We start from the raw sequence: 13,545 nt of genomic DNA on the forward strand, positions 1-13,545 counted from the left end.
TTGTCCCGCGGATTCTTTGTATGCAGACGATGCTGCCTTTTCCCCTTAGATAAACAAGTGTTTAATTTTCTGACCAATAGTTAAGATTGGACTAGCTGGAGGAGAATCCGGGTAATCCCAGACACATAATGGCCATGGCAATTGTGATGCTCTCCTGATACAGAGTTTAGAAGTAATCGCTCCCTTCGACAGAGAGAAACATTATCTGCTTCTCATTCATTTGCTTATTTATTCATTTATTCAATAAATATCGACTGGACACCTATTGCATCATGTTGCAGGTCCACTGTTAGGTACCAGGAGTGTTCTAGGATGAATGTGACATGGTCCCTGCTTCCAGGAAGCCCACAGTCTAGGGTTGGGGGAAGAAATAAATGTACAAATAATTATAGCAGGACTATGACACATGATAGACTACTCAGCTGGGGAGGTGGGGATGAAAGGGAGGGCATTTCTTTCTGGAATGTACTGTGTTTTCCTTATAAATGGTGATGAATGGGATCAGCTAAGAGTGAGGTTGGTAGGGTGGGTGGGACCTGGTGGTTGGTGGTGGGGATGAGGATCTTCCCAGATTGGAGTTCACCAAGTCCTATTGGTTTGCTGCATCCATCATAAGACAGGCCTTCCTGAGCCATGCAGACAACACTGGAAGGGAGAGTCCAGCTCTGGAGCTAAGGGGGCTAGTTTTGGGGGATGGGGTATGGGAGCAGGAGGCTGGAAGGTGATCCTCGGCATTCCCTCAGCCCAGCTGGCTGGACCACTTTCTATATAGTGTTGTGAGCGGGGCTGCCCCCTGATGGATTTATGGACTGTCCCAAGAGGACAGAAGGCTGAGAGCAGAGGCCAAGGGGAATGGGAGCTGATCAAGGGCCAGCAGGCAGGGCAGCCTCAAGGGTCCCCATGAGGGGCCGGGAGGATTTCTCCATCTGTGCTCCCAGCCTCCAGCAGAGCAGAGAAGCCAGACTGGGTGGCCCTGGGATGGTGTTGCAGAGCTGTCACTGCATCAGGAGGAAAGCTGGATGGAGCTGGGACTCCTTAGAAGAGCTTACAGAGGTAAGTTTCAACTCGACGCAAGAGCAGCTGGAAGCAGAAGCAGTGGTGCGGGGTCACCCAGGACCCGTCACGCCTGCCCTTGACTTCAAAACTCTCTGCATCCTTCTGGGAGCAGTTCAGATTCTGTCTCCTGCGAAGCCATCCTGGCCTCTTCCACAGGAAATGGCGCTTCTTCCCTCTGCAGCAGCATGCGGCTGCCACCTCCTCCATGCTCACTGCGGGCCTGCTCCAGGCCTTCCTCTCCTCCTGGGGCTGGGGCCCTGGATGCTGGGGAGGCAGCCTGTTCCTTCATCTGCCCATGGATCTCATACTGGGTCTATCTCAATGCCTTCCCCATCAGTAAGTGTTTGCTGAATGGCCTTGACCACGATTACTCTTAGAGGTCATGAAAAGGCAGAAAAGAAAAATGAACAAGTCTTAATGAGCTGCCAGAGAGGGTAAGGCAGTTTTCCTCATTTGCAATAAAGTCACTTCCTCCTTGTTAAAAATGAGCATTCCAGGGCCCTTCAGAGCCACTGAATCAGAATCCCTGAGGAGGTCACAGAAATCTGAATATGAATGAACTCTGGATTAGGATACTATTAGGATACCATTTAACTCTAGAATTGGAGTCCTGTGGGTGAAGGTGCAGTTGCGGAAAATAAGAAGCCTTGCACATTGATGGCTTCAGGGCTGCCATGTTCTTCAGGCTTCTCTGTGGCTGCAGAGGGCAGCAAGCATGCTGGTGGTCGCTCCTCCTTCCCTTCTGGAAGCCTTGCTGCCCAGGGCCCTTAGCCCCAAAGTCACCCTCCCTGCCCCTCTCAGAACCCCCAGCCCCTCAATGCAGGGGCTTATCATGAGAAGGAGGGCGGCCCTGGGTGCAGAGGAGATCCTCTTCTCTGGTGGGGACATCAGAGAGCTGAAGAGTTAGCCTTCTGGACTCTCTATGCCAGGCGAATCTTTAATTGGTGACTTCTTTAAAAAGAAGGGAGTGCTTTGAGGAAGTAATGAGGTAAGAATATCTGGAACTAGGATCAGAGGATTTTGGGAGACTTCCGGGGGTTGTTTTCTACCAGTGGTTGAGCACATTCTACCCACCTACTCAGATCTGGAGGACAACCAACCAAAATCAATCAATCATAATGAAGCACCTGCCTTAGTGGCCGGTATGTAGACTCATTATCTTATTTATATTGATCAGATGCACTTCTAATTATAGAGCAATAAAAAATTATATACTGCAACTTGAAGTTTCAAATAGTTACCAAAGCTATAAAATGCATCACTGGTCATTCAGAGGGCGTAGATCTGCTGCCTGCCTCTATCTTTTATCCTCACACTGTTGTTACCCCAGGGAGGGCACAACCTGCTCACCACAAGACAGAAGCTAATCGTCAAGAGGCAAGATGGTGGCAGAGAAAGGGCATTTCATTAATCGATAAGCTAGCCAATTGGAAGATGGGGGGACTAGTGTCCTAAAGAATCATCTTAAGAGGGGCAGCTCTCTGCTCCCCCCTCTGTCCCTAGAAGAACCATGGTCAGATGCGCATGGTCAGACGCCTCCCCGCCATTACGCATCCTTGCCCCATCATTGCACAGTCCCCCGTCCTCTTCCTGGTCTGTCCTTGACCGCCAGGCCTTTGCCAGAGAGCTGCAGTGCTGGGCCCTGGGTGCTGTGGTTGAGCCCCTGCCTTTGGGGTCAGGGCCACTTACTTGCTATGCTGTACTGGGCAAGAGACAACTTTCTTAGCCTTAACTACAAAATGAGTGTAATAGCACCCATCTCACAGGATCACTGTGACCAGTTAAACAAAATAATGTGTGTAAAGAGCCGGGATAGTGATTGTGGCTTGCCCACCCATTGTCTAATCTCTTCTTTCTTAGTAACAGAAGCCTATATTTTTGAAGGTAGTTCTTGCTTGGCTAAAAACTCTATTTCTTTTTGGTGAGGAAGATTTGCCCTGAGCTAACATTCATTGTAAATCTTCCTCTTTTTTTTTTGCTTGAGGAAGACTAGCCCTGAACTAACATCTGTGCCAGTCTTCCTCTACTTTGTATGTGGGATGCCTCCACAGCATGGCTGATGAGTGGAGATAGGTCCACGCCTGGGATTTGAACCCATGAACCCAGATTGCCAAAGTGGAGCACGTGGAACTTTAACCACTCGGCCATGGGGCTGGCCCCTAAAAACTCTATTTCTTAATCTCCTGTGCAATGAGGTGGCCAATGAGATTGAAGCAGACGTCATTGGGTGAGGACGTGAAAAAGCTCATTAAAGGGCCTTTTTGCATCCCCTCCCCAAATTCCTCTTTCTTTTTGCTTGAAACAAGGATGTGACGACTGGAGCTCCTGCAGCCATTTCTGACTATGTATGGGGGTGAACTTGAGGATAAAAGCCACTCACTAAGGATACTGGAACAAAAATATTGAAGAAGGCTGGGCATTGATGATTTTATGGAGTTTCTACAATGACCATGGACTGCCTTCCTTCAGACACATTTTAAAGATTTTATTTTTTCCTTTTTCTCCCCAAAGACCCCCAGTACATAGTTGTATATTCTTCGTTGTGGGTCCTTCTAGTTGTGGCATGTGGGACGCTGCCTCAGTGTAGTTTGATGAGCAGTGCCATGTCCGCGTCCAGGATTCGAACCAACGAAACACTGGGCCGCCTGCAGCGGAGCGCACGAACTTAACCACTCGGCCATGGGGCCCAGACACATTTTATAAGAAAAAAAAGGAAATCTCAATCTTGCTTTCAAAGCACTTTTTCAGGTCTCTATTATTGGCATATTAGCCACAAACAATTTTAAATGGATGCAGACACCCTACTCAGCACCTGCCCTCTTTTCGTCATTGTGGTTATGGTGGCAGATATGACATGGTCCACATGGTCCACTTGGAACCAGCCAAAGCCTTAGGGTTTGTGTATTACTCCTGGCTTTGCAGCTTACCAGTTGTGTGATGCTGGGTGGTGACTTCACTTTTTTGAGCCTCCGTTTCTCATCTGTAAAATGGGGTCAATAAATACAGAGTGGATTACTAGATACTATGAGTGAAGCGCCCAGCACAGGAGCTGACGTGGAGCAGGCGCTCAACCAAAGGTGGTCTGAGCCTTTCTGCCCTCTCATCGGGATTGACGGGAACCACAGAAGGTTTTCCCACTTGAGTATATTAACTGTGGGTGGGGGGACCTTCCCATGGCCACAGCCTGTCACTCCAAACTGATGAGTAAATCTAAAGATGGCTCGGAGGCCCTTCTCTATCTGGTGTGGCCGGAAATCCTTAGAGGCAGCTGGCTGAATACGCTCTCTCCAAAGGCTGATTTTTCCTCTTTTCCTCTGGAACTCTGCCTCAGCGTCCTGCCTTCTCGCAGGGAGGTGTCATTGCAGCAACAGTTGGTTTGACACTAGACACACTAAGAAGCGCATCTCCAAATCCCATGTGTACAGCCTGGGTCCCTGTCACTCAGGCCCCCAGGAGCTCCTGTTGATCCCTAACCCAGACGGAGAGAGAGAGAACTCTCTGAAGTAGAGGGCACTTGAGCTAAGGGTGTGATTGCTCCATAGACCCGTTTGCAAAGTAATTATTGACTATTGTTAGGGCGCTCTAGTTTTTCCTCTTTTTTTTTTTGTAAAGTAATGAGGCTTTGCCTGGAATAAGTGATTATGGCGAAAAGAAGGCAATAATATGTGAGCATGTTTAAAGAGGAGAGAAATGTTCCTCATACCCCTCCTCTCAAACCCATCTGCCCCCTGTCCCGTCTCCCTAAAGCAAAACCAGGAACTCACCAGGAACTCACCCGGATGCCACCGCGGGCCTTGAGAGTACATTCTCTGCCCTGCTTGGAACATTTCTGATATTAAAATGCAATTTCGAGAAATACTGGCTGTGGAATAATTCGCTGAGAAATGCATTTCTCCTGAGGATGGAAGGGCCTTGAGGCCACGTTGCTAATGTAATGAAGCCCAGGGGTCTTCTAAGTGGGAAAGTTCTTGAGCGGCTCTCATCAGCACTTCGTGCCAGAGCTGGGCTTCCTTCTTGTCCACCCGTCTCCTAGGGTGTCTGCGGGATCCCGGCCCCCCACGGCCTGCTTTCACCCAGCGTGCTGCCTCTGCTGGGGAGGGCTGTGGCCACCTACTTGTGATACACATTACAAAATGAACTTTTTAAATACCGTATTAGCTCTCCATAAGGATAAATGAAGTACTTAGAAAAACTGTAACAGAGCATTAGTCTCTGCCTCCACTTTGCAAATGGATGATGTCCAGAGGAGGTCCTCAAAGCCTACCCCAGAGACGAACGAAGGGGAGGCTGCAGCCAAGAGCACCCTTTCTAACCGGCAATCCAGTCTGAAGGTGCAGGCGATGGAAAGGGCAGTGTGGAAGGGCTGGGTCTTGGGCAGGAGGGACTGAATCCATCCATGTCCTCCTTGATGTCAGTCTCCTGGATCCCAGAGGAGACGAAGCAGTCTGCCAGGCAGCTTGGTACAGAGCTGATAACAACAACTGTGGACAATTATAGCCTCCGTTGATGGAGCTTCTGAAAAGGAGAAGCCTGTGTGTGCATCCTCCTTTAATCCTCATTTCAGAGACAGAGGAGCAGAGGGCCGGAGAGGGGAGAGATTTGCCCAAGGTCTCCCAGCCTCTCAACACAGAACTTCCTTCTGGGGGGAACTTCAAGCCGAGGCTTGAAGGAGGGAAGTCTGACACCTTAGTGTCTTGCCCTGAGGTCTTGCTGAGCCCAGGGGCCCGGGAGGTGCGGGGCAGCCGGCAAATACTCATAGTCTTTTTGGGCTGCTCTAACAGAATACTACAGAGTGGGGGGCTTATAAACAACACGGATCTATTTTTCACAGTTCTGGAGGCTGGAAGAAGGCTGAGATCAGGGTGGAGCACGGTCAGTGAGGGCCCTCTTCCAGGTAGCAGACCTCTCCTTGTGTCCTCACATGGCAGAGGGGGCCAGAGAGTTCTCTGGACCCTCTTTCATAAGGGCACTAATCCCATTCCTGAGGGCTCCACTCTCATGACCTTGTCACCTCCCCAAGGCCCCGCCTCCTAACACCTTCACATTGGGCATTAGGATTTCCACATATGCATCTGGGGAGGACATAGACAGACATTCAGCCTATAGAACAGGGCTTTGTGAACACCATCCCATGGCTCTGTCTGGCTTTGTGGAGGTGGCCCATCAGCCACAGACACGGACAGTCATCAGAGCAAGATGCCCATTTCCTATGAACCATGGCCAAGGCTGGAAGCCAATTCAGATCCTGCCACTGGTCATGATGTTACCCTGGGTCAGTGGTGATTTGACTAAAGGAGGCAGCTATGCCAGCATCTGATTTCTGGAGAGCTGAGGTGAAGGTGGCATATGAATCATGCATTTGTCGGTGGCCTTACAGTGCTTGGGGTTTGAATCCTCTTAGCTGTGAGACCTTGAGCAAGTTAACCTAAGACTCAATTTCTCATCTGTAAAATGAGTATAGTAACCCTATCTCATAGAGTTTTGGGGGCGTTAATGAGGTAATCCATGCAATACACTTGGCAGAGTGCCCATATGTATTATGCTCAGAAACATTAGCTGCTATTTAAGTATAATAATAATTATTACTGAGAGCTGGGTCTCTGGAATAAGACCCACCTGAGTTCAACCTTGGCTCTCCTATTTATCGGCTGTATGATCTTGGGCTAGTCGTTACCTCCCCAAGACTCAGTTTTCTTATCTATATAATGGGGATAATAGGTGTACCGGCTCTGGAGAGTTAAGAAGATTAAGTGTGTCCATCCATTTAATGCCTCAGCACAGTGCCTGGCACATAGTGTATTTATTATTTACCTCTGCATTCAGCAGCAAGTTTACCCCTAGGTAGAGGAGATGCCTGCCTTTTAGTGCTGAAACAGGAAGGTGTCCAGACCTGTTTAAGGCCTGCTGGACAGTGAGTAGTTTGAGGCTGGCAGGTGGAAGGGCATGGATGTACCCTCGAGTGGCTGAGCTCCAAAGCTGGGGCATTTCCTGCCCTTTGCTCCCTTCCCGGGCCGCACCTTAGGGGATCTCTTCTGAAGAGAGTGACAGCCTGTTTTGGAGCATGGCTGCGGTGTGTGGGGCTCCAATGTCAGTTCTTTCAGCACAGATGAATGGCTTGGTTCATCTCTGTGTCACTTAGACACAAACCCTGTGTCTCTTAGACCAAACCCTGCAACATGGCCACACCTCAGTGAATTGCCCTGAGTTGACCACAACACAAGAGACAAAGGTGAACAGCTGAGGTGAAGTCCTAAGTTGTGTGGGGTACATAAGTGGAACAGGGTCCAGATGACCTGGCTGGAATGGGCAGGTGGAGGTTTCTGGAGGATGTGACCTGAAATAGACCTTGAAGGATGGACCTCCTTTGAGAAGGTCATTGGGAGATAGGCATGGTCTCTAGGTCGCGGAATGGTGACTGAGGCCTGTGTGACTGCAGCATGGTGGAGGGAGCCAGAGGGGCCGGCTTCTTCAGAGCAGAATGTACGTGTAAAAGGTTAGAAGGTGATGCAGGGCATCGAGAAAGGGGCGGCAATGTGCATTCAATGCAGGGGACTACAGAGAGATGCAGAAAGTTTCAGAGGTGGACCCACCTCCTGGGAGTATCTTGGAAGGTTGATCTGGTGGCTGTGTAAGATGGATTGAGAACGTGGGCCCGGGAGCACCAGGCGGTGGAGACCATAATCTGGCACTGAGCAGGGTCAGCCTCTGGCCTGATTCGAGGCTCCTGGGAGATTACTCTGCAGGCTGCCTTGTGTTGCCAACTGCTGCAGTCACTCAACCATGACCTACAGATTAAGTCACCTATTGTGTCGAGTAATTCGTCATTCTCCAAGGCTTTTGTACAATCCAGTAGAGTATTTATTCAGGTCCCAGGGAACCCAGGGGGACACCTTGGAAGCAGGAAATGGCTTTGAAGTGGAGTCAAATGAAATCCTTAAGCCTCTGCATGAATGGATCTGTTCACAAGCCATAGCCTGTCAGTTCCAGGGCAGAATATTTTCAGTGCAAAGAAACTTTCAGCAAGAAGTCTTGAATAGTGAGCCTGCCTGGAGCACACAGAGCTTTTCTCAGTATTGTGAGTTAGGGCATTGTGTGCAGGGCAAAGGCAAAATAGAGAGGAAAAGTGACTGGCAAGCAGGGGACTTGGAATGGGGACCTGGAATGGGGACCTGGAATGAGGTCCTGCTCGGTCACAGTCCCACTGTGTGACATGGGGAAGCCAGAATCCATAGAATCCACAATGAACCCCATGTTAGACTTTCCTGTACACTAAACTCCATTTTGGAGTCTGCTTCCTGGAAAACCCACCCTGTGACACGCAGTGAGAAAATGCTTAAGCCTGGAGTCAGTCATTCCCTCTCCAGGTCCAAGTTTCTTCACCTGCAAAATGAAAATGGTTCACTAGATCAGAGGTTCTCAAAGTGTGATCCGTGGAACCCGGAGGGTGCATGAGATACTGTCAGCATGTCCATGAGGACAACTATTTCATAACTTTATGACTATGATTTATTTGCCATTTTCATTGAGTTGTCATTTGCACCAATGATTCAAAAGCAATGGTGCCTTAGCAGTGGCATCAGCTGTGCTAGTCTCATTGCATTCTTTACCCATGTACTCGCTGTTAAAAAAAAGCCAATGTCACTTAAGAATGTCCTTGATGAAGCAGTAAAAATTACGGATTTTCTTAACTCTCAACCCTTGACTACACTTCTTTCTACTCTTCTGAGTGAGCAATGGGCAGTGTGCATTCTGAAGTACAGGGCTTGCCTTGAGGAAAGCCGAGGTGAAACTGTTGGAGTTGTGAGCTGAACGAGCTGCTTTTTTGTGGAATACCATTTTGACTTGAAAGAACAATTGACAGAGAAGACGTGGCATACATTTTCTCAAAAATGAACAGAGTGTGTCTGTAACTTCAAAGGAAACAACTCACAGCGTTCGTTCCCAATGATAAAACTCAAGCTTTTAAGTGGCTATTAGAATTTGGGGAAACTCGTTTCTGCCTCCGTGAGCTTGCCAGCTTCCTAAGACTGTCAGTTGGACTTTTCTGATGAGATTGGTGGTGATATTAACTCACATTATTTTGATATTTTGTAATAAGGTGTGTCAACATTTGGAAGACCTGAATAGCTCAGTGAGCTAACATCTTCCAAATGACCAAAGCATCATGCAACAAACTCATGTTCCAGTAAAAGATCCATCCAAAGTCAAGATGGATCAATGGGTTTTAAAGCAACAGAGTATGAAAAGTTCGTTTGTGTGTTTCAGATCCCACATCGCATCTAACCTTTTCAAAGTGACCTCTTGTTGCATTTCGCTGTAGATTCCAAGAAGAATAGCCACAACTATCTGCAAAGATTATTGAAATACCCTCTCTTTTCCAACCTCATGTTTGTGCGAGCCTAGATTTTCTTTACACATATCAAACAAAACAACTTATCTCAAGCCTGCATGCAGAAATATGTATGAGAATCCAGTTTTCTTCTATAAAGCCAGATAATACAGAGATTTACAAAAATGTAAAACAATGCTACCTTCTCACTACATTTTTTGGGGAAAATATATGTATTTTTCAGAAGAATATTTTACTAATGTTAACACACAATTTGTTATTTTTCTTACTTTAAATTTTAAAATATTCTGAGCATAATTTCTAATATGGTAGATGTCAATAGACACAAAAGACCTCTTTGAGGTGTGTATTAATATTCTACTGCTGTTGTAACAGATTACCACACAGTTAGTGGTTAAAACAACAGAAATGTATTATTTGATAGTTCTGTAGGTTAGGAATCTGACCTGGGCTAAAATCAAGCTATGGGCAGGGCTCAGTTCCTTCCTGGAGGCTGCAGGGCAGAATCTGTCTCCTTGCCTTTTCTATTTTCTAGAGGCTGCCTGCATTCTTGGTTCACGGCACCCTTCCTCCAAAGCCAGCAGTGTTGCATCTCTCTGACCATTCTTCCATAGTCACGTCTCCCTCTCTGGCCCCAGCTGGGGAAAGTTCTCCCCTTGGAAGGATTCATGTGATTAGATGGGGCCCACCCAGATAATCCAGAGTGATCTCTCATTTCAAGGTCCTTATCTGTAATCACATTGGCAAATTCTCTTTGCCGTGTAAAGTAGCATATTCACAGAAATGGGGGTTAAGGATGTGGATATCTTTGAGGGGCCATTATTCTGCCTACCACAGTCTACCCTCTGACCCCCAAAGATTCACTTCTGTCCTACATGCAAAATACATTCACCTCATCCGAAGGTTCCCAAAGTCTCAACCTGTTACAGCATCAATTCAAAGTCTAAAAATCTCATCAGCTCCAAAGTCCCAAATATCATCTAAATCAGGAATAGGTGAGACTCTGGTTATGTTACATCCTGGAGCCCAATTCCTTTCTATCTGTGGACATGGGAAAGTAGGAAATAAGTTATCTGCTTCCAAAATGTGATTGTGGGGCAGCCTAGGATAACAGTTAGAGACATTCTGGTTCCAAAGGGAGAAAAGGGAAGGAAAAAAAGGAATCACTCTTCCTAAGCAATTTTGAAATCCAGTTGGGCAAACCCCATTAGGTGTCAAGGCTTGGGAATAATCCTCCGTGGTTTGTGGCTCTGGCTTCTGGGCTGATGGCTCCACCATTGTTCTGCCTACCACTGGATCCTTAATAATTTTTAAGAACGCAAAGGAGTCCTGAAGCCAAAGTTTGAGAACTGCTGCATTAGATCAGATACACTCAATGCTGGCAGCCAGGGCGACTGTTGAGAAGGATCCTGAGGTTGTCTGGAATCAGCAGGAAGAGTGCACTGATCAATTAGTAATGTTTGCTGTGGCCCTGAAGAGGGCATAGTGGCATGTGTGTCATCCATAAAGGCCCCTCCAGCGTTTCTGGTCTCTGGCTCTGTGAACATTCTCAGAATGTTCTGAATGTTCTCAGAACATTGGAAGGAATAGGTGATAGTGCAAGAAGTAGCAGCACAGGCCCAACTGACCAGGGACGCTTAAAGGCCGAGCTGGCCCTGGGAAAAATGATGAGTGACTTCTATTTTTTGCTATCATTCCAATTTCTCTCTTCAGCAGTGTCACTCCTGCCCAAGCTTCAGGGTCCTAGCATATTTTGTCCCCCTCACTTAAATGTCATTTTATAAAAAGATGTGCCTAACTCATTTTTTCTAAAGAGTATATATAACTGGTCAAGCTAAATGTACTTGCCTTCATGGGAGTGTCAACCTTTACTGCAAGACAAGGTCTTCAGCAGGTAAATTTCAAACTTTTTAAACTCATGTTCTCTGCTTTTTTTAAACATAAAAGTCTCAGATCTTCCATTCTGATGTAGCTCCCTGGGAGCCACAGTGTTGTCTGTACATTCCTGCCATTCAAGAAGACCTTGTTATGCTTTATTTTCTGAAGTCTGTGTTGTGGAAACATTTCTGTGTTTTCCGAATATGAATTATAACATTTAATTCTGCTCTTTCAACACTCCCCACGCCCCTGCCCCTTGCCTTGGCCCCTGCAACCCCAAGGTACCCTAAAAAAGTGCAGGTTTCTCTCCCCACCCAACCCTCAGTCAAAGATCCCTGTCTCAAGTTGTGGCAGAATATATTTACCAAGATGGCATGAGGAAGATCTCCCCTTCCGTGTGTTCCTGTGACGATGTAACAGTGTAACATCAACACTCCTCTCACTGAGAGGTGAGGTCTATATCCTCTCCACTGATTCTATTGGGTCACCTGAGACTATGAAAGAAGTGGCACTACGTGACTTCTGATGCTAGGTCATAAAAAGCAAGAGTTCCCACCTGGTCCTGTTGGGACTTTCATTCTCGGAGCCTAGCCACCATGCAGCAAGGAAGCCTAACCCACAGGAGAGACCATGTGTTGGTGCTCCAGCCAACAGTTCCTGCTGAGGTCCCAGCCAACAGCCAGCATCAACCACCAACAAGTGAGTGAGCGTGCCTTCAGAGCCCCCAGTGGTGGAACCCTACCAGCTGTGCCCCAGATGTCAGGGAGAAGAGATGAATTGTCCCTAGAGGGTCCTTCCCAAATTGCAATCCACCAGCAAAGTAAAAGATGTTGGTGTTTTAAGCCTCTACATTTTGGGTCAGGTTGTTACATACCAATAGTAACTGGATCTAAAGTCAAAAGAGGGTAAAAAACTATGTGATTGGCAGATTATGGGAAGAGAAGTGTTTTGGAATGACCCTTGGCCCCTCTGCCTATTTCACTGTTGACCACTGTAGTCCACACTGCGGTTGGGAGAGACAACCCTTGAAACTGGACTTTGGTCAATTTCCCCAGTTCCCTTTCCCACTGTCTGTTATTAATCGTATCCTTGTGAGTTTTCTTTTCCTTAGGGACTGAGAGTAAGTCAAGTTACTTATTTGGGCTTCAGCCTCCTCAACTGTCAAAAGAGGAGTTGGCCTAAATCTCTCAGCAACTTTCCAGCTCTGACATTCCAGTTTTCTCTCTCCATTTTATTTTCCTGATGTTTCTCCTTTTTTCAAATTTAACAATGAAAATTGTAAACTCAACAAAATCTCCACGTTTCTGCTAGTATCTAATCCACTCGAGGCAGCTTAAACTGCAGGAATAGCTGTTTCTGGCTCTGTGAACTTGACAAGTGTGTTTGCACACCGCCTGGTGTTTTGTCTGCATTTTCTCACTTTCTGATGCCAGGAGTCCCACTGACGGCACAGCATTCCAAGGATAGCAGCCATTTGTCCTCTTAATTCTTTCATTTTTTTCAACCTCCAAACTGAAATATTTATGAATCTTTATTTTTCTTAGGAAGTTCAATGGAAACAAGGTATAGATTTTCTTTTTGTGGAAGCGCTGACTGTAACAGATTTGTACAGACGGATTAACATGTAGTTGAAGGGCTGTCTGCTGGGTTTGTACTCTTGGAGACTGGCAGCTGATAGCCCAACAAAGGACAACTTAGGTGGGTGCTATTAACACAAGTGAAATTTGGAGGAAAAGAGGTCTTGCTGTGTCTCCCTATTGACGCTAAGTTACTTGATTATTTTACCCTGAGGCGTGAATGGGTAGAATCACTAAATTAGAATATTCTTTCCAATTTCCTGACTTCAGGAAGAAGAGCCCTAGGGATCCTGATAACCTAGAGTGACATCATGTTGAAAACCTGGAATGTGAAATCACCTATCTTCAAGCTGTTAGGCACTAGGAGAAGGAGCTGGAGAGCTGGAGATTAGCAAAAAGCTCAGCAGCCACAAAGATGGGTTGACTAGGAAATACAGGGTATTTAAAATAAATTTCATGTATGTACATTGCATTCAAGCTGCTCCTGCTTTATTTTTGAGATCTAAATATTTATGAAATGTTTATCAATAAACACTGGCAATGTGTACTTTTTTATCTGGTTACCTGGGAGTTCGAATGATCTTTTTCTTTAAAAGATACCCATCATATATATTTTATATACACGTATGTATCTTTGATATATAGGAATCAAAAATAAACAGAGAATTACAAAAATTGATGCAA

General features: G+C 46.5%; 1 long non-coding RNA gene across 1 annotated transcript; it reads left to right on the top strand.

Annotated features, from left to right (window-relative positions):
• Positions 1 to 10,977: 10,977 nt before the first annotated feature.
• LOC139074947 (uncharacterized) lies at positions 10,978 to 13,333 on the top strand. Its single transcript, XR_011524976.1, has 2 exons — positions 10,978 to 11,983; positions 13,132 to 13,333. It is a non-coding gene; the product is annotated as an uncharacterized lncRNA (long non-coding RNA).
• The last annotated feature ends 212 nt before the right edge of the window (positions 13,334 to 13,545 follow it).

This window comes from Equus przewalskii, chromosome 12 (assembly GCF_037783145.1).
Source record: "Equus przewalskii isolate Varuska chromosome 12, EquPr2, whole genome shotgun sequence".
Lineage (NCBI taxonomy): Eukaryota > Metazoa > Chordata > Mammalia > Perissodactyla > Equidae > Equus > Equus przewalskii.